This window comes from Artibeus jamaicensis, unplaced genomic scaffold (assembly GCF_021234435.1).
Source record: "Artibeus jamaicensis isolate MK-2021 breed Jamaican fruit bat unplaced genomic scaffold, CSHL_Jam_final scaffold_847, whole genome shotgun sequence".
Lineage (NCBI taxonomy): Eukaryota > Metazoa > Chordata > Mammalia > Chiroptera > Phyllostomidae > Artibeus > Artibeus jamaicensis.
The window spans coordinates 4816962-4835437 of record NW_026522057.1 but is presented as its reverse complement, the minus strand read 5'-3'; the positions used below and the strand labels follow the sequence as shown (position 1 = coordinate 4835437).

The following is an 18476-nucleotide window of genomic DNA, read 5'->3' as shown; positions in this document are numbered from 1 at the left end:
TTCCATTCAATACATATTTAATGAATTTATCCACAGGTTTTGGAGCTATTTAAATTAAGTTTTGACACTAGCTGTAGAACCTGAACAAGTTACTTATCCCTTTCAGCTTATTTTATTATCCGTAAAGTAAAAGTAATACTAATGTCCTAGAACTCGTTGTGGAGATTAAATATAGAAAGGATGAAAAAGATGTGGTAATGCTCATTGTAGCTGTGGTTTCCAACCTTTTATGAAGTTTTAAACTCCGCATTCAAATAAGAAAAACAATGTCTATGTCGTTGTAAGACTACAAGCTGACCACTCTCGGGCAGCACTGTTCTTTATTCTGGAGTATATCATTTTACAGTTTTGGTATTAAATCTTCTTTTACCCCACTGGTACCTATCGTCTTGAACGGCGCACTTAATCTGGATTCCCCATGTCGTCCTTCATCCCCCAGCTCCTTCTTCCAAAATCAAGAATGAATACATATATAAAGCAACTTATTCTTTAAAACGCAAAACAGCGCGTACCACAGCAGATCCAGAAGTATAAAACGTCCTAGGGAGGTCACCAGGGAACGCCTCCGGATGCCCTAGAAAAGGGCGGAGCCAAAAGGCTCTTATACCTCTCAAGCCTCGCGCTGTTGTCGGCTCTTCCCAATTCTCGCGAGACTTCAAGCGATTCAGCTTCTGCGTGTTACAAGACACTGGAGTCAAGGCGCCAAGGGAGGGGGAGGGGAGGGGGGGGGACGGTGCAAACGGCGTGGCCGCCATCTTGTTTGCACCCCCGCTTCGCGCGCGCTCTGCTCTCCGTGACGCACGCTTCCCCTCCCCTCCGCGGTGCCCAGGCCCCTGCCTTGCTCTACTCTGTTGGGGCGCGGGGGCTGCTCTCGCTCTTCCCTGGATTCCTGAGCAGAAGCGTGTAAGTGTGCGGGAGCTCTGTGGGAGGGAGGGTGTGGGGTGAACGGCAACGGTGGGGGAGGGGCAGCGCTTCCCGCCTGCGACCTCACTTCCCTCGCATGGTCGCTACTGTAACTCTGTCCGGCCTGCCCGCCGCCATGTTGTGTTCTCTCCGGGGCCGCCGCTGTCGCCGCCGCCGCCGCGCTCGTGGGGTCCGTGTGCTTCGCCGGCCCGGCCTGCGGGCTTTCTCCCATTGGCGGAAGGCGACGGCGGGGGGGCTCGCTCGTGATTGGTTGGTGGCCGGGAGGCCGCGGACCTGGCACCTTATTGGTTGCGCTGGCTCCGGCCTGGGGGTTGATGAGGGAATCGGAGGCTGCTAAGATTGCGCGTCTTGGGGTAGTGCGGCGGGGCGATGACCCCCTACGGCGCAGGCCTCGGGTGGAGGCTGGGCGAACTTGAAGGCCTTAAGGGAGAAGAGAGGATGATGGTCTGGCAGATACTTTGGCCTGTGCATGGCCAGGAGTGGGAGGCCTAGGATAGGGGCCTGAAAGCCCCAAGTGTGACAGACTTGAAAACACTGAAACCCAAGTTACAGGCCGAGAGGATCTTCAGGATCCAGGGATGCTAAACTTACAGTGTAACGCAGTTCGGAAGTGACCCTAATGTCCTTGGATAGCAGGTCTGAGCGCGCAGTATAACAGGAAAGGGCTTCAGGCCCCTAGGGCCAGAAGGAAAGCTAGGAGTGGATCAGGGATTTTGCTACACAGTGCCAGCATTGAATGAAACACTGCGGTTTAGGTGGAGTCCCGAAGTTCAAAGTTACCAGACCTGGTATATGATATGAGGAAGAAGTAAACAGACTCAGCCTGAGGGAGAGATCGTATTGGATAGGTGTGCTGGTCTTAATAACTGAATGCCAAGCTGAGGAGGCACAGCATTAAGTAGTGACAGATCTATAGGAACAAGAAAGTATTGGGTTGGCCAGAAAGTTTGTTTTTCTCTAAGATGGCTCAAGTAGGGCTTAGTTGTTTTTAACTTCATTGGAAACAGTTTTGTTAGATTCTGTTACAGCTGTCATATCAGCATGCATTAAAAAAACCTTACCAAATTGGTGAATTTTGGGGTAGCCATTTTAATATTGAGGATGGAAGAAAATATGCAACATTCCTAGCATATTCTTTATTATTTCAAGAAAGGCAAAAAAAAAGCACCTGAAATGCAAAAGAGTTTTGTGTAGTATATGGAGAAGGTGCTGTGACTGATTGAAAGTGTGAGAAGTGGTTTGTGAAGTTTCGTGCTGCAGATTTCTCACTGGATGAAGCTCACTATTGGGTAGTCCAGTTGAAGTTGATAGTGATCAGATTGAGGCATTGAGAACAATCGATGTTATACCACATGGGAGATAGCCAACATATTCAAAATATCCAGATCAATAAAGTTACTAATGAAAATGAAATATGTGTCTTTTATTTTACAGAAAAAAAACTAAATGGAATTTTTGACCAACCCTTTACAAAGCATTTTGGGGTTCATTTTCAGACTTGGGAATTATATATAGTAAGGGAGCAGTTATAGGTTATTGGAGCTCAGGACCATGCAGCTAGTTTTGAGATGTTCTCTATGAAGCTTTCTTGCTTTAGAAGGATAGATGTGTTAGGTTTCTCGTTAGCAGAAGAGAGTTTGACAGAGATCCTGGATCTTGGCTCATATACTTTTATATATGTCAAAAAATACACCCACTGTCATATGCATTTTAAAAAATTATTTAAAAAATAAGTAACCCAGAATGAAAATAAATTAGCACATAGTTTCTTGCATCTTGTCTTAAGTAACAGGACTTGTCAGCATTTTCTGGTTCATGTTTCAAAAAGTTTTTGTTGTAATTAAGACTTGTCAGAGTCAGCTTGTTGTGTATACATTCCTTTTCTGTTGACTGGTATTGACTTGGATTGTTTTACATTTGTGTTTTCTAAGGTTTGGGGATCAGGGAAAAACATTGTGTTAAACCTGTTTGTTTTCCTAATTTGTTTTTTCTTGCCTATGTTAGATGGTTCTTTCTGGCTTTAGATAGGTGTTATGCTTCTGTTTTCATGTCAATTTCAAGAAATTCTCGTGGTTTTCAGATTGGTCACTTTTTATGTGAATGCACATAAATTTTTTGAGAGAGAAATAGTAATTTCCAGTGATAAAGGAAGGGAATTGACACTTCAGGGCATATTTAATACAACATTCCTGGTAGGTAGGGCAGATGAGAAAGTTGAAGATCCTAGAGGTTAATAAAGTAGCACGTCCACTGTCACTTAGTGGTTGAACTGGGATTCAGATTCAAGTTGCCTGATGCCAAAGCCTTTGGTTTTATCTGCTATATCATGCTACCAACATAAACCTGACTAATCAAACTCCCAGATAGTTCTGTATTTTAAAGCAGATCATCTTTCTTTGATTTGTGTGTTAGGAGAGTATTGAGTGGGTGGATATAAATAATAAGAATTTGTAGATCTTACTTTAGGACTTCTAGTCAAGATGGAAGCATAGGCAAATACTGCTCACCTCCTCACACAACCACAGCAAAAATTACAAAACTATTACCTAGAATTGTCAGAAAATTTAGCTGTATGGAAGCCTGACAACCAAGGAATTAAAGATGTCACATTCATCTAGGTGGATCGGAGGGGCAGAGAAACAGCTAGGCACGGAGACACAGTTACAGAATGGGCAGTCCTACATCTATGTGTGGTGGATAAAAATTGGGAAGGATTCCTTGGGAGTGAGGGATCCTAGCTCTACAACAGACCACCCAGCCCAGGGTTCCAGTGCCAGGAAGATAAGCCCCCATAACTTCTGGCTGTAAAAAACAGTGGGGGTTGCTACGGTGGAAGAAACTGGGATTCTCAGGAGTCTCCTGTTAAAGGCTTTGCAGACAGACCTAGGACTTAGGCAGACTCACTCCCTGTGGGCCTTAGCACTGGGCCAGCAGCTGGAAGGGCCCCAGTGGCATATGGGGAGAAATTGAAGTGTCTGGCATCAGGGCAAGTGCCCAGGGACAGCTTTTTCCCCAGACAAAATTTCAGAGGCCAGGCAGTGGCATTGTCCTTTCTCTGAGTCCTCCCCCATACAGAGCCATAGAGCTTCAACACCTTATCAGAGACTCTACCAACCTAATTTATACAGGTTGTCACATCTTGGCGATTACCTAAGGCTCCGCTCCATCCAATTTATGGGTGCTTTTTTCCACAACAGGCCACACTACTAAAGATGGAATCAAAGCAGCTCTACCTAACACATAGAAACAAATGCAGGGAGGCTGCCAAAATGAGGAGACAAATATGGCCCAAATGAAAGAACAGAACAAAACTCTAGTAAAGGAACTAAATAAAATGGAGATAAGCAATCTATCAGATGCAGAATTCAAAACACTAGTTATTAGGCTGCTCAAAGAACTGACTGGGTACTTCAATAGCATAAAAAAGACCCAGGCAGAAGTAAAGGTTACAATAAGTGAAATTTATAGGGAACCAACAGTGGAGTGTATGAAACCAAGAATCAAATCAATGATTGAGAACATAAGGAAGAAAAAAACATTCAATCAGAACTGCAAGAAATAAAAAAAATCCCCCCAAAACAAGGATAGGCTAAGGAGCCTCTGGGACAACCTCAAATTTACCAACATTCAATTCATGGGGGTGCCAGAAGGAGGAGAGAAAGAACAAGAAATTGGAAACTTAGTTTTCAATTGAAAACTTTCATTGAAAATAATGAAAAAAAAACTTCCCTAATTTGGTGAAGGAAATAGACATAGAAGTCCAGGAAGCACAAAGAGTCCCAAACAAGATGCAGAGAGGTCCACTCTAAGACACATCATAATTAAAATGCCAAAGGTTAAAGAGGGAATGGTTTTTAAAGGGTTTTTATTTATTTCTTAAGAGGGTAAGGGAGGGAGGGAAACATCAGTGTGTGGTTGCTCTTGCATGCCCCCTTCTGGGGGCCTGGCCTGCAACCCATGCATGTGCCCTAGACTGGGAATCAAACCAGTGATCCTTTGGTTCGAAGGTTGGCACTCAGTCCACAGAACCACACCAACCAGGGCTACAGAAAGAATCTTAAAAGCAGTAAGAGAAAAACAAAGAGCTAGCTACAAAGGAGTTCCCATAAGGTTGTCAGCTGATTTCTCAAAAGAAACTTTGCAGGCAAGAAGGGACTGGCAAGAAGTATTCAAAGTGATGAAATGCAAGGACCTACAACCTAGATTACTCTATCCAGCAAAGCTATTATTTAGATTGGAAGGGCAGATAAAGTGCTTCCCAGACAAGGTAAAGCTAAAGGAGTTCATCATCACCAAGCCCTTATTATATGAAATGTTAAAGGGACTTATTTAAGAAAAAGAAAAAGATCAAAACTATAAAACATTAAAATGGCAATAAATTCACAACAGTCAACAGTTGAATGTAAAAAACTAAGCAAACAAGCAGAACAGAAACAGAATCATAGACATGGAGATCATTTGGAGGGTTATCAGTCAGGAGAGGGAAGGGGAGGTATGGGGGGAAATGTGTAGAGATTAAGAAGTACAAATTGGTAGGTACAAAACAGACTGGGGTTGTTAAGAACAGTAAAGGGAATGGAGTAGCCAAAGAACTTAAACGTGTGTCCCATGGACATGAACTAAGTGGAGGATTGTCAGAGGGAATGGGTGGTACCGGGTGGAGGGGAGCAAAGGGGGAAAAGTTGGGATAACTATAATAGCATAATCGATAAAATATATTTAAGAAATGAATTTGTAGTTCTGTTCCAAAGATTAACACCACAGAGTGGTAACCAGTTGACTATAGGTTCTTCAACTAGGTATTTAAATCTTACCCCTTGGTTTCTTTTTTTTTTTTTTTTTTTAATTCATTTTTAGAGAGAAGGGAAGGGAGAGAGAAAGAGAGAAACATCAATGTGTGGTTGCTTCCTATGTGTTCCCCGCTGGGGACCTGGTCTGCAACCCAGGCATGTGCCCTGCCTGGGAATCAAACCCATGACCCTTCGTGTTTGGTTTGCAGGCCCATACTCAATCCACTGAACCACACCAGCCAGGGGACCTCTTGGTTTCCAATGTGAAGGGAAAGATTGACAAAGTAAACTGCTGAAGTTTTCTCAGACCCAGATTGTTCTTGGTTAAAAAGTATGTACAGAAAGTTTAAGAATCTGCATTCTTTAGAACCAGCCTTCAGAATATTGCTGACATAGTCTTTCTATTTATGGAAGTGATTAATGCCAAGCAGTGAGAAACTACCAAGTGCATAGTGTAAAAGAGCTCACTAGGGAACTTTTTTAAATATCACCAGTTCTTAGGATGTTTGTCTCCAAACGCCGGGATCTATCCAAAAGCCTAGTGCCTTCTCCAAACTGTAGAATAATGATTCTAGGATATACTTATCCTAAATGATGTATAATATTAAAACTGATACAACAAAATATTTGCAGTTCCCAGTATTGTGTGGAAATCTTTTAAGTAATTCAGGTTTCAAGAGGAAAGTCTTAATTGCTTTTGTTTGTTGATGTGATTAGGTGAGAGTATTCTCCCTTTTATTTGCTGTTACACTGCAGCGTAGAAGATAAAGTAAGAGAGAAAGAGGGTTTGACGGGCATTTTGTACATTGCTCACATAGCTTCATTTGGCTCAGTCATTAAGTTAACCAGGTAACTTATGACAGTTTTGGAAGGTTTTGACATCCAAAACTTAGTTTCTTTTTTAGTAAGTCTGGACAAGATTACAAAAACATATATATATATATATATATATATATATATATATATATATATATATTTTTTTTTTTTTTTTTTTTTTTTTCTCAGCGAGCATTTCTTGACTGCCTGTTCTTCAACACCAGTGACTGCCTTCATTCCACATTAGCTCCTTATCCCCATGGCTGCTAGCCGGACTTTGTTATCATTTGGAATTGACCACCCTAGAAATCCTGAACTCTCAGGAAGTCTGAGTGGGTCAAAGTTTATATTAAAAACTTGTTGTGAACAGCAGCTTTGTCTTCTCAGCAGAAAACATACTGTTTTATACTTTACATACTGTCCATGTCATCTTATTTACTCTTTATAACAATCCTAATATATCATTTATGCTTACACGTTTTTAACTTGGCCAAAACTGATTCACTGTACTAGAAAAGGTAGGAGTTTTCTTATCCCCATTTACAGAGAAATGGAGGCACGAGGGGCTATCAGGTGTCGTGCTGAGACAGTTTTTAAGTTCACATCTCTTATTTTTTAGTTCATAGGCACAGAGCTACTAAAGATACTCAGGATTAATATAGTTACTGCCTTTTAAAGAAGGGTTTTTATTTACTTTTAGAGGAGAAGGCAGAGAGAAAGAAGAAGAGAAACCTCTATGTGTGGTTGCCTCTCATACATCCCCTACTGGGGACCTGGCCCATAACCCCAGCATGTGCCCTGACTGGGAATTGAACCAGTAAGCCTTGCTTCACAGGCTGGTGCTCAATTCACTGAGCTACACCAACCAGGGCTAGTTATTGCCTTTTATTGTGTGCTTACATTGTACCATCTAGGGGTCCCTTAGAGTTTAGGAGATATACACTGTGGGGAAAGGAGAGGGGGAAGATGAAGGCATGGGTGTGCTCCCTGGAGGGTGAGCTTGTGCTGGGACCTTCATTCTGAGAGTTTTAAAGGCTTGGAATTTAGGGGAGATCTTAGGGAAGGATCTCAATAGAATGTTCATCAGCTTTTCCAGGTGTGCCCTATCAGGGCTGTGATCTCCACTTATTAGCCAGTGCCTGGGCAGAGGGTTATTAGTCATTGCAGCTGGTCCTGGCATTTCCCACTGGTTTTGCTGCTTTTCTGGGCCTGGAGCTGAAATGTTCAATACAGCTGAGGCCTAGGTGTTATCTCTGGGGAAAAAAGGTGAGAGTGTCCTAAACTGCAGGATCAGCAATATCCAGGGGAGGAAAGGCCACCCTGGGGGAGAGGTCTGACACCAGTTTTGCCCATTGCTAGGCACCTGGGGCTTTCTGCCCTGATGACTTGTATCTGGCTGTAAATTGCTCGGCCAGTGTGGTTCTCTATCTCTCTCAGTTTCCCCATTCCTTTTGCCAAGGAGTTTTCATAGCTTCTTACTATTTGGCCTCAAAGTAATTCGCTCAAGGTCACATTGCAGAGCCCAGATTCAAACATAGATCTGTAACTGTTAATTCTTATGCAATTTGTGGATCCCTTACTCTTAAATACTGTGTCCTCTTTACCATAGAATATTGTGAGAAAAGAAAAATCCTTGCATCTTAGCTCAGGAAGTGACCTTTGATTCTTTCAGGAATGTCCTTTGTAGTGAGGCCCTGAATAGTATGATGACCTTGACAAGGTCACTTAGCTATGCAAGGACAAAGCCAAGTCTAGGCAAGTACAGTGGAGTCCCAGACCCGTGCTCATTCTGCTGGACAGCACTGTTTCGCCTGTGGGAGCATTGGCTTGATGGCAGAGATGTCTCTAAGGCAACTTTTGTGTTTTGACAAGTTTGCCTCATTCACAGGAGGAAGAATGGCAGAGGACATTATTAGGTTCACAAGTGACCTTGAGGTTCATTCTAGCCTCAGGCATACAACCTAGGAAGAACATTCCTTAGCCAGCAAGTTCTTTTCCGTTCTATTTCTTGTGCTCAAAGCAAACTGAGTTATCTGATGTCTTACAGTCTCTCTTTTTCATTTTGTTTATTCAGGTTTTCATGCTTACACTGCGACTAGTTAGGAAGACTACAAGGTCATTTTAGTGTTTTCCCACAGAGGCTCAAAGCACCTAACGTAATGTAAGTAGATTAATTGTAGGAGGAAATGGATTTAAAATATAGTGGCCAAAAAGTGCCCTTTGGAGGTGGCAGTGTAGCTGCTGACGTTGGAGTCAGACCTGGGAAAGAATTTATCTCTGCAGTGGATTTATTTTCTGTTAGCTGGGGGTCAGATCCTGAGCTTTAGTTTCTTCCTGTGTAAAGTAGTGGTAATAATACCTATCTTATAGAGTGATTATAAGAAATGAATATAATAGCATGTAATAAATAACTGTTAATGAGTGGGCCTTTCTTTTTACAGTAGTATAAAACCTATCCCGACAGCTTCCCTAACAAGGAGGCCTTTTGTAATTATCTGCTATGTTATGTACAGTGAGATTTCTATATGGGGAGCAACCACTTGACATGAAAGAAATAACCTAATTAGTTGTGCTGTTGTGGTTTAGGAGTTTGTTTTAGGGTTAGGTTGTTTACTGATCACCTCTGTTAATCCCCAGTTGCCAAGTAGTGATGATTCTGATGAGATGAAAACTTTCATATTTACCAGATAGCCGTGATTATTAAAATCAGAACAATCATTTTTATCCTGTCCAAAAAGAAATTTGCATTATAGTAATTTAAAATGTTTTCTAATTGTAGAGCTTGTCAGTGGAAGTTAGGACTGTAAATTTGTTTTATACACCCGGTCACATTTTGTTTGAAATAAGCAGGAAGACAACATTGTGGAATGGTTCAGGAAAGCATCTCTCTGCCTGCTGAAATTTTTGCTAGATTGCAATATTTGCATTCTTCCCACACTTCTCCATGTTTATCGGGGATTTAGTGATGTCAGTGAGGTAATTCCTGTACTCATTTTCAGTATTGGAGTTGTATTTTTTATTTTGGTTTAAGTATTTTTTTTTGTTTGTTTGTAGACAGGTTACTTCTGAATCTACTGTTTTTTTCTGTTATGTAGTAAAAGCTTTCTAATGAAAACCTTCAGATGCAGTTTAGAGAGAGGGACTAGTCTAACCTTTGCATTTGAATGTTTCCAGTAGTGTAGATTTAAATTAAAGGTTCAGATCTCCATGTCCATGATATAGTATAAGCTATCCTATATCAGTGAACACCCTCCATTTAAAATCAACTATATCATAAAAAAGTTCCAAGGATCATTCTAAATGCATTCATAGTATGAGCTATAAATAGTGATCTTGAGCAGTGCTTCAATACATGCTTTCTGTGACTCATAGAAAATAAATTGGAATGTAGAATATTTTGTATCATGTTGTTGATTAAAATCTATTAGTGTTAGTGAAGGTTTTCACAGGTATCATTAACCCTGTCCTCAGGAGCAAGAGACTATCCATTAATCAGTAGGAAGTGACATTTTTTGTCCAGTGTTGGGAAAACATATCCCCTCACTGGTGGCATATGTCCATTTCAAAGGAAATGACATAGAGACATTTCAAAGAGAAAGTACGTGCTATGTGCACAGTTGAACATCTTTGCCATTTAAAAAATATTTTATTTATTTATTTTTAGAGAGAGGGGAAGGGAAGGAGAAAGAGTGGGAGAGAAACATCAATGTGTAGTTGCCTCTCATGTGTCCCCTATTGGAAACCTGGCCTGCAACCCCAGCATGTACCCTGACTGGGAATTGAACTGGCAATCCTTTGCTTCACAGGCCCGTGAAGCAGGCTCAATCCACTGAGCCACACCTAGCCAGGGCCATCTTTGCCATTTTTAACTGTCCTAAAAACCAATACTGAAACTGGAAGGTAACTAATTTAGAATTTGCTCATTATCAGATGACAAAGTTAGGGCCTTTTAAAGAAGCAAAGCATACTTAGTTGGCAATAATTTGGGAGGCAGAGGATTGCTATTTATGGTGATATTTAATGCCATTTTCAGTAGGATTAAATTAAAAAGTGTAAGTGCTGTAATGTGTGTAAAACCCTTTTGGAAGGTGGTCAGAATAGTTATCTTTTCATTTCACTAAAATTTGTAGGTTGCCTTAGAGCAGCATTTCCAGGCTATTATTTCATTGAACATTCTTAATTCTTAAACAATGGAGGTGTGCCCTCTGGGGATGAGAAAGGGGTTCTTTACAAAATAATGGCCAAAGTGATATGCATTTCTTTACTACAGAATTAGTATTCAGAGTTTTTGTTCTCATGTGCCTTATGACCCTTGAAAAGAAGACAGCTATGTTATTCAGTGTTTCTCAAACTTATTTGGCCATGGCATCCTGTTTGTGAGAATACCTAATAAGCATTTCATGTTATGACTGGTGTGTAGTGGAGCCCAGTCAGGCAGTTCTGGCATAGGGTGTATGAATAAAAAAGATGAATCCATTTGTATAGAATAGCTTGACCAATAGTGGGAAAGGACTTTTCTGGGAACTATAAGATAGGTCTCTAAAGTAACGTAGACTTAGGGATGAATGTGATTTCAAAGGTCGTCTAATTCATTAACAATAGTAATAGTAGCAGGTACCAGTTTTTGAAGCACTTGCTATTATCAGGCACAGTGTTATTGTTTCGCATGCATTTATTAACCACCAGTCTTAATGATTTTATCTTAATATTTCCCATTCATCTGCTTTTCAGCATCTCCACTACTACATTTTCCAGTAACTAGATTACTGCAGTGTCCCGTTCCCCCTGTTATCTGTCTGGAATGCTGCCACCCTCCCACCCTAGGCCTTTCTTCACCTGGTACCCTAAATAATCTTTTAAAAGGGTAATCCTGACTGTGCTTAAAACTTTGTCCAGCTCCGTTTACTTTTCTAATTTCTAGCCTCTTGCCCCTGGGCTGCTGCCATACCATACTGCAGCCCTTCCAGAAATATAATGCTTCTCTGTCAGGTCCAGGCATTTGTACATGCAGTTTGCTTATCTATTTAAGTAGGTTCCTATTCTTAGGATTTTATATCTCCAGAGAAGCCGCCTCTCACCAGCCTGAAATTGAGTTAGGCCATGGGTTAGGTGCTCAGCCTCTCTCATAAACTTTGCATTTGCTCCTATTGTAACTCTTAACAAACAGCACTATAATTGGCTATTTTAATTTTTCTGTTTGTTATAATAGACTTTAATCTTCTTGAGGCTTACAGGGGCTGTGTCTTGTTTATGATCCTCAGATCTTAGCACAATGTCTATACATGTAAGTATTTATTGAATGAATCAAAGTATCTTATTCCTTTGTGGAATAACACAAAGGTTGTATTCCTTACAACCTTTCACTATGTTTTACAGTTTAGGAAATTGGCCTCAGTGGGTTAAGTAACTAGCCCAAAGTTATTCAGCTAAAAAGAGTTGAGGCAGGATTAGAATCTAAATCTGTCTAGTTGGAAAGACTAGGCTTATTTTTTTCCTGTTTCTCCACATGGCTGCTCTTTTTCATCTTGTCTTTACATATTTCTGTCAAGTGTCCCAACAGCCTGTGCTAACAACCCCATCCATAGCTTCCAAGGCAGCTGGTGCCATCTTTGGATAGCTCTGAGAGCTGAAATAGGTCCCTCTAGAATAGTTTTCCATACTCTGGTCTTAATTTATGCTTTGGAGAATATAACTTATTTTTTAAAAGCAAATAATTCAGAATTTATAGTCCACATAAGGTTTCATTTATTAGTTTATTTTATTCACTCATTTATTGAGCAGCCATCTACTGAGTGCCATCACTGGGTTCTTTATCCTAACGAGGTCATTGTTCAAGATGAGGATTATCTTTAGACTTCTGTCAGATTCGTATGAAAATGTGCCAACACTTTTTTTTTAAACCTTAAGGGTGGATTTGGTTTGGGAAGTAGCTAATAGTTGTTCAGGACCAAGCCAGGTGAAAATGTGGGTCGGAAGTACAATCTAGCTGCCCTCAATTTTATTTTTATATTCATTCATTCATTCATTGATTCATTCATTCATTCATATTATTGCTCTATTACAGTTGTCCCATTTTTCCCTTGTTGCCCACCTCTGCCTCCTACTCTGCCCCCCACAGTCAATCCCCACCCTGTTGTCCCTGGGTCATTTATGCTTGTTCTTTAACTAGGTCCTGCCCCTTATTTAATTTTTAAAAAATTTAAACCAAAATTGAAAATCGGAAGATTTAACAATTTGGCTTTCTTTAAAAAAAAAAAAATCCAGCCCTGGCTGGTGTGGCTCAGTGGATTGAACAGTGGCTTTTGAGCCAAAGGGTCACCAGTTCAATTCCTGTGCCTGGGCACACGCCCGGGTTGTGGGCCTGGTCCCCAGTAGGGGGCATGTGAGAGGCAACCAGTTGATGTATCTTTTGCACATTGGTGTTTCTCTCCTTCTCTTTGTCCTTCCCTTCCTCTCTCTCCAAAAATAGATAAATAAAATCTTTAAAAAATACAGATAAAAGTATACTTGATGAAGTTCTGAAAGAGATAATGAAATTAGTGGTATAAGTAATGGGTATAATGGATGTTCTCTGTGATGCCATTTATAATATTTTAAAACTTAAAATATTGAAATTATTTAATATAGAACTAATGAAAAATTATGGCACACCCATTCAATGGACTGTAACTCAGTTATAAATGACTATATTTGATGTAGTGAGTTACTGTTAATTACATCAGCTTTTTAAGTGGAAAAAATACAAAACATTTGTATAGTGTTTTCTAACGTTGTAGGGGACTGACAGTCTCATATCTAATTTACACAAGGATCTCTAAAAGTATATAACCTAAAATACTCACAGTGCTTGATTCTGGGTGGTTGGATTAAAGGTGTTTGTAAAAAAAAAATCTTATCTTCCTAACCCAGTGATTTTCAACTTTTTTCATCTCATGGCACACATAAACTAATTACTAAAATTCTTCAGCACACCCAAAAAATTTGTTTTGCATATCTGACCCAAAAATTAGGTATGATTTTGATGAATTTATAAAAAGTAACAAAAGTAACAGTGATTACCCACCCTTTTTGCTCCAAAGTGTCTTTTTAAAAAAGGATTTCTGACACCAAGAATTAAGCAACCAGATGCAACCTTCTATGATGTGACCAATAAGATGTAGCTCTATTATATGATCTCTGTATTTATGGTTCAAGACAGGGCATTCACACTGGACAGCTGCTGTTGTGTTGGCTGTTGTCATTTTTAATTTGACAATTTAAGGGAAAAGAGGTCAGTGCCCCCAACTAAATAGTCAGGTATTGCGTGTTTTAAAAATTCCTGCAGCACACAGAAGTAGCTACCCTAACCTAGAACAACATCAGTATGACAACAACAAACTGCTGTATACATGTATCTCATTACATTAGTATCCAGTAATATATACAGCATGTTTACTATTCAAATGAATATGGCTTTTGTCCCCATCTCAGTATTTTTAAAAGTTCATTTTTCTCTAGAAATGGTCTTCTTTGGTATTTCCTGGAACCCTCAGATTCACTTATTAAGTGAGAAAGGGTTAGTTAAGGACACCATCAATAGAATGCGCAGGCCACCGAAGAACCCAGTTTCTTTGCTGCTATTTTTGCTTCTGCTGGGATACAGGGTAACCTTTGAGATCAGGTAATCTGGAGTGTACTGAGCAAGACGTTGTTTTGGGCAGAAATTGCCATGGTGGTTGAGGCTAACTCCTGCCATGACTTTGGTCCTTCAGGCAGTCTTCAGAATGCCAGATCAACATCTGTGCCAGCATCAGCTTTTGTGTGCAGGGTCTGGCTATTCTGTGTGAAGCTCTTAGTGCGGTGGACCAGCATTCCTCCATGGCTCTTCTCAGTTGGAGCTGAGTAGTAGTTGCCCCTTTAGATGGGGCATGCACTCTCCAGTTTTCCTCAGTTCCTCACCATTCCCAGTTATTCCATTGACACTGTGGTTAAGGCTGCATTCTATTATATCTCTGTACAGAGCACTGGAGATGTATGTGGATATAAATAAGACAGTCATTGCCCTCAAGAAGCCCTTCTTTGGTAATAGAGACATGGTAAAAAGTAATTATAATATGTGATAAATGCTGTAGTCAAATATATATTTAGATATTAATGGAGTGTACCTATCACATACTGGGTATTAATGCCTAGTGCTTTAAGTTATCTCATTTAAGCCTCAGTGCTTTTGTGAGTTGGTGTTATTTTTTCCATTTTCCACATGAAGAAGTAAGCTCAAAAATGGTTAAGTACCTTGGTCAAGGTCATACAACTAGTAGTAAGTAGGCAGCTGTGATTCAAAATCAGTTTTCTGACCAAGAACATCAGTTCCCACCCTGCCTTGTTTGAGCATTAAAGCTTGAACCATGTAACCAGAGGCAGTGGTTTTGTCTCCTAGTGATCTGGGTGTTTTTAGGGCAAAAAGATGTACATCTGGTATAGGGGGCTGCTGAGATCCAGGACCAGGGAACAATGTGAGTTGGGATCCCAGAGATTCCATGAGGCTCTTAGTCCAGGCTAGAGAAGGGAAAGCTGTAGGAAGCAAATGGATCAGGCTACCAAATGGAGATTCTAGGATAATTTGAATTCTCTTCCCACTAGTGTCTTGAATTCTACTAAGGTAACTGTTGATGAGAAATAGGGCTTGAAGTATTTTTTGTTTTGTTCTGTTTTTGCAAACTGCCAAGAACTAATAAAAACTGTGCTAAAGACCTTCACAAAGTATCAAGAGAAATAAATGTTTAGTTTAATTTGCTACATCAAAAGCAGTGTCAAAGGATAGGCTTTTGGGACAATAAGGAGACCTCGGCCAGTACTGGTGGTAAAACATGTATTTCTGGCATAAAAACTGAAGAAGATTTTTAGTAGCAGCTGGTAGTCCTCCCATACTGCCCTTGAAGGCTCAGGAGTTCTTTCTGCAGGGATGCAGAGTATGCTGAAGATAAGAGAGAGATGTTCCCTCATAGTAGTTTTCGGGCCTTAAGTCCTGTGTAAAACAAGGAATTTGGATTGGATAACTTTTAGCACTTCCCCTTTTTTTTCCCCTGTGCTTATTTAGTGCAATAACTTTACATATGTTATTACCTCATTTAATTCCTACAGTGGTTCTGTGATATAGAAGGGATATTCATATATTATAGATGAGGAAACTGAGGCTCACAGTTGGCCCAATGCCATACAATTACTTAGTAAGTAAAGGAACAGAATTTGAAAGTAGCTTTGCTCAACTTCCAAGTGTTGTTTTGCCATAGTGACACTGATTAATAGTCAGTGATGTGAAAATGTCCTTCCTATTCTTCTGCCTCTCATTCCTCAAATGAGCTTCTTTGCTTCTTTGCAGCTGACTTGACCCCCGCTGTTTGGGGGGTTAAAAGAGGCTCTAGTGTGGATAAGGCACTCAACTGGCCTGTTGGCCTTTTGCCTTCTCTTCCCAGGCTGGTAGTTATTCAGAATCTATGGTCTAAACCTTCAAGAAAACAACTACAATACCTGCAACAGGGCACTAACACCCTGTTAGCATAACTAAACTCTTGTTTAGATGCCGTGGTGAAGTTGCCACACAATCTTTTGATATTTTAATGTACGCCACTTCTAATGATTTAGTTGTTACTTCAAGTCCTTATAAATTACAAATGTGATTTGCTACTGGTCAGATGCTCCTAATAGTTCAGTAATAAAATTTGTAGCAACTTAAAGAGTCTGTTTTTTCAGATGCTTAGCTAGATCCCTAACCAACAGATCAAATTCAACATTAGTGAGATTTCTGATTTTATTTATTGTCTTATTTATTTATTCCTCACCTGAGGACAGTTTTTCATTGCTTTTAGAGGTGGGTAGGGGAAGGAGATAGAGAAAGAAAGAGAGAGAGAGAAATATCATCTGGTTGCCTCCGTTATGCACCCTGTCCGGAGGTCATATGCTCCTGGACCAGGGATCAAACCTGCAAGTTAGGCATTCGTTCTGATCGGGCATTGAACCCTCAACCCTTCTGTTACAGATAATGCTCCAACCAACTGAGTCATAGCAGCCAGGGCCGAATTTCTGATTTTTAAACTAATGAAATTAGATGTAATGGCTTATGTTTTATGTACATATATGTGACACCTAAGAATTTCTTTGATGTGTCCTCAGGTGCTCCATGTTTTGATAAGCAGTGTGGTGCAATGGAAGGAGTTCTACTCTTGATGGGACCTGAGTTTGCATCCTATGTAAATGGCTACAGGCCAGTTGTTTAACTGCTCCGAACCTCACCCTTTTTCACGTGTAAAAGGGAATAGTGAGGATTAGAGGGGTAAAGTACCTAGCTCGGAACCTGGCACTGATTGGTGTTCAGAAATTATTTCATTTCAACATGGGAAGTGAATAGAATGTGTGTAGAGAAGTTAATAGGTAAAGTGATAAGGTAGACTGTGTTGCTTCTATTTCAGGTCTCTGCCAAATCTCTGAATATGCCTGTAATGAACTCTCATGTGAGGTCAATCGAGGTATTTCTAGAAAAGATCTATTCCACCTGGCAAAGCAGTTGTGTTGTTTAGACCTGGGTTACTTAGCTTTAATGGGTGGAAGCGGATCTAATGAGATTGTTAAAGGCCTTAGGTAATAGTGAGATGTTATTGTTTGAAAAAAGAAAAAGAAAAAAAGGTATGTTAACCTAAAAAGTAGGGCCCAAGGTCCACTAGCAAATCTTTGACAACACTGGTAAACTTCAAGACCCTGATGTCTTAAGTAATCCCATTACTACAGGTTTCCCCCACCATCCAAAAGTAGATCACTCCTATGAAACTGGTGAAAGCCGAAATAGTGTAAAGTGAAGAAGCAATCACCTTAGGATACATCTTGCTAACAGATGCCCAAGCAACTCGAGATAAGGGACAGGTGCTCATATATACAGTTTAAAGCTGGTTGGTGTTGAGGTGCTGATTGTAGTTCCCAGGGAAGGAGCTTGGTGCTGATATTCTCACTGCCAGGGGTGCTTGCTGCAAAACAAATGCTGGCTGCTGTTTTTGCTTTTTTCTTCGTAAAAGAAAATTCTCTTCGGATTTCTTTCACTTAGTGACAACAGGTACTAACATAGGTCTTTGTAAAAGTGAAGTGGCATAAAGTGAACTTTCGAAAAGCAGGGAATACCTGTATTTATAATACCCCAGACTGAGATCAGTCCTGCTGCTTATTCTTGTGAATGTGGTAGAAAAATGTATCCTCTATATCAAACCTCTGTAATATTAAAAGCTAGTTAGCAACATTTTGTGACTAAATAAATTGGTTAATCCATCAAATGTTAATTTGCAAAATATAGTAACAATATATTGAAACAATATATTCACTGACATTCTTCTTTGTCATTTTCTCCCTTTATCCTTATACTTCCCTCTTGGGTTCCTAGTAGACTTTTTGGAAGTGCCACTGTTTCTGTCACTAACTTCATACATTACCCCAGAACTTTCCTATTTATCTTAGTTTATTTCACAATAAAGTGATTTGCCCTGGTACTGATGTGTGCCTTTAAAATTACCATGGGCATGATGACAGATGCCTTTTTAGAAATCCTGCAAACTATTGTAGGGCCATTGATACCACCGTTACTGTAAAAGGAGCTGTATTTTATTTGGAGCTTTAGATTACCCCACCCAATTTTCTTTTTCTTCTTCTGTTAATGCTCAACAGAAACCTGAAGATAGTTAAGTCACAACTTTCCGACCTTGTGCACATTGCTTCTCTGGTTTACTGCCATAGGATACTGTAGCAATATCTTACAGACATCTTTGATGGCCAATCAGAAGCAGTTAAATTACCTTAAATTTTTTAAATAGAACTGTGACAGCCAATAAGAAATCCATTGGGTGGGAGCTGTAACAACCCTTTCGTGCGATTTTAAAAACAATTCTAAATTTTCACTACCCTCTGTTTTGGAAGCACATGAGGCCTTAG

At 40.2% G+C, this 18476-nt stretch overlaps 1 protein-coding gene across 1 annotated transcript in view; it reads left to right on the top strand.

Moving 5' to 3' along the window:
- Nucleotides 1-755: 755 nt before the first annotated feature.
- Nucleotides 756-18476, top strand: part of NFYC (nuclear transcription factor Y subunit gamma) — a 66008-nt gene continuing 48287 nt past the window's right edge. Inside the window, exon 1 of the mRNA XM_037149232.2 lies at nucleotides 756-903. The gene's annotated coding sequence lies outside the window, so the exon portion shown is untranslated. The remainder of the gene's footprint in view (nucleotides 904-18476) is intronic.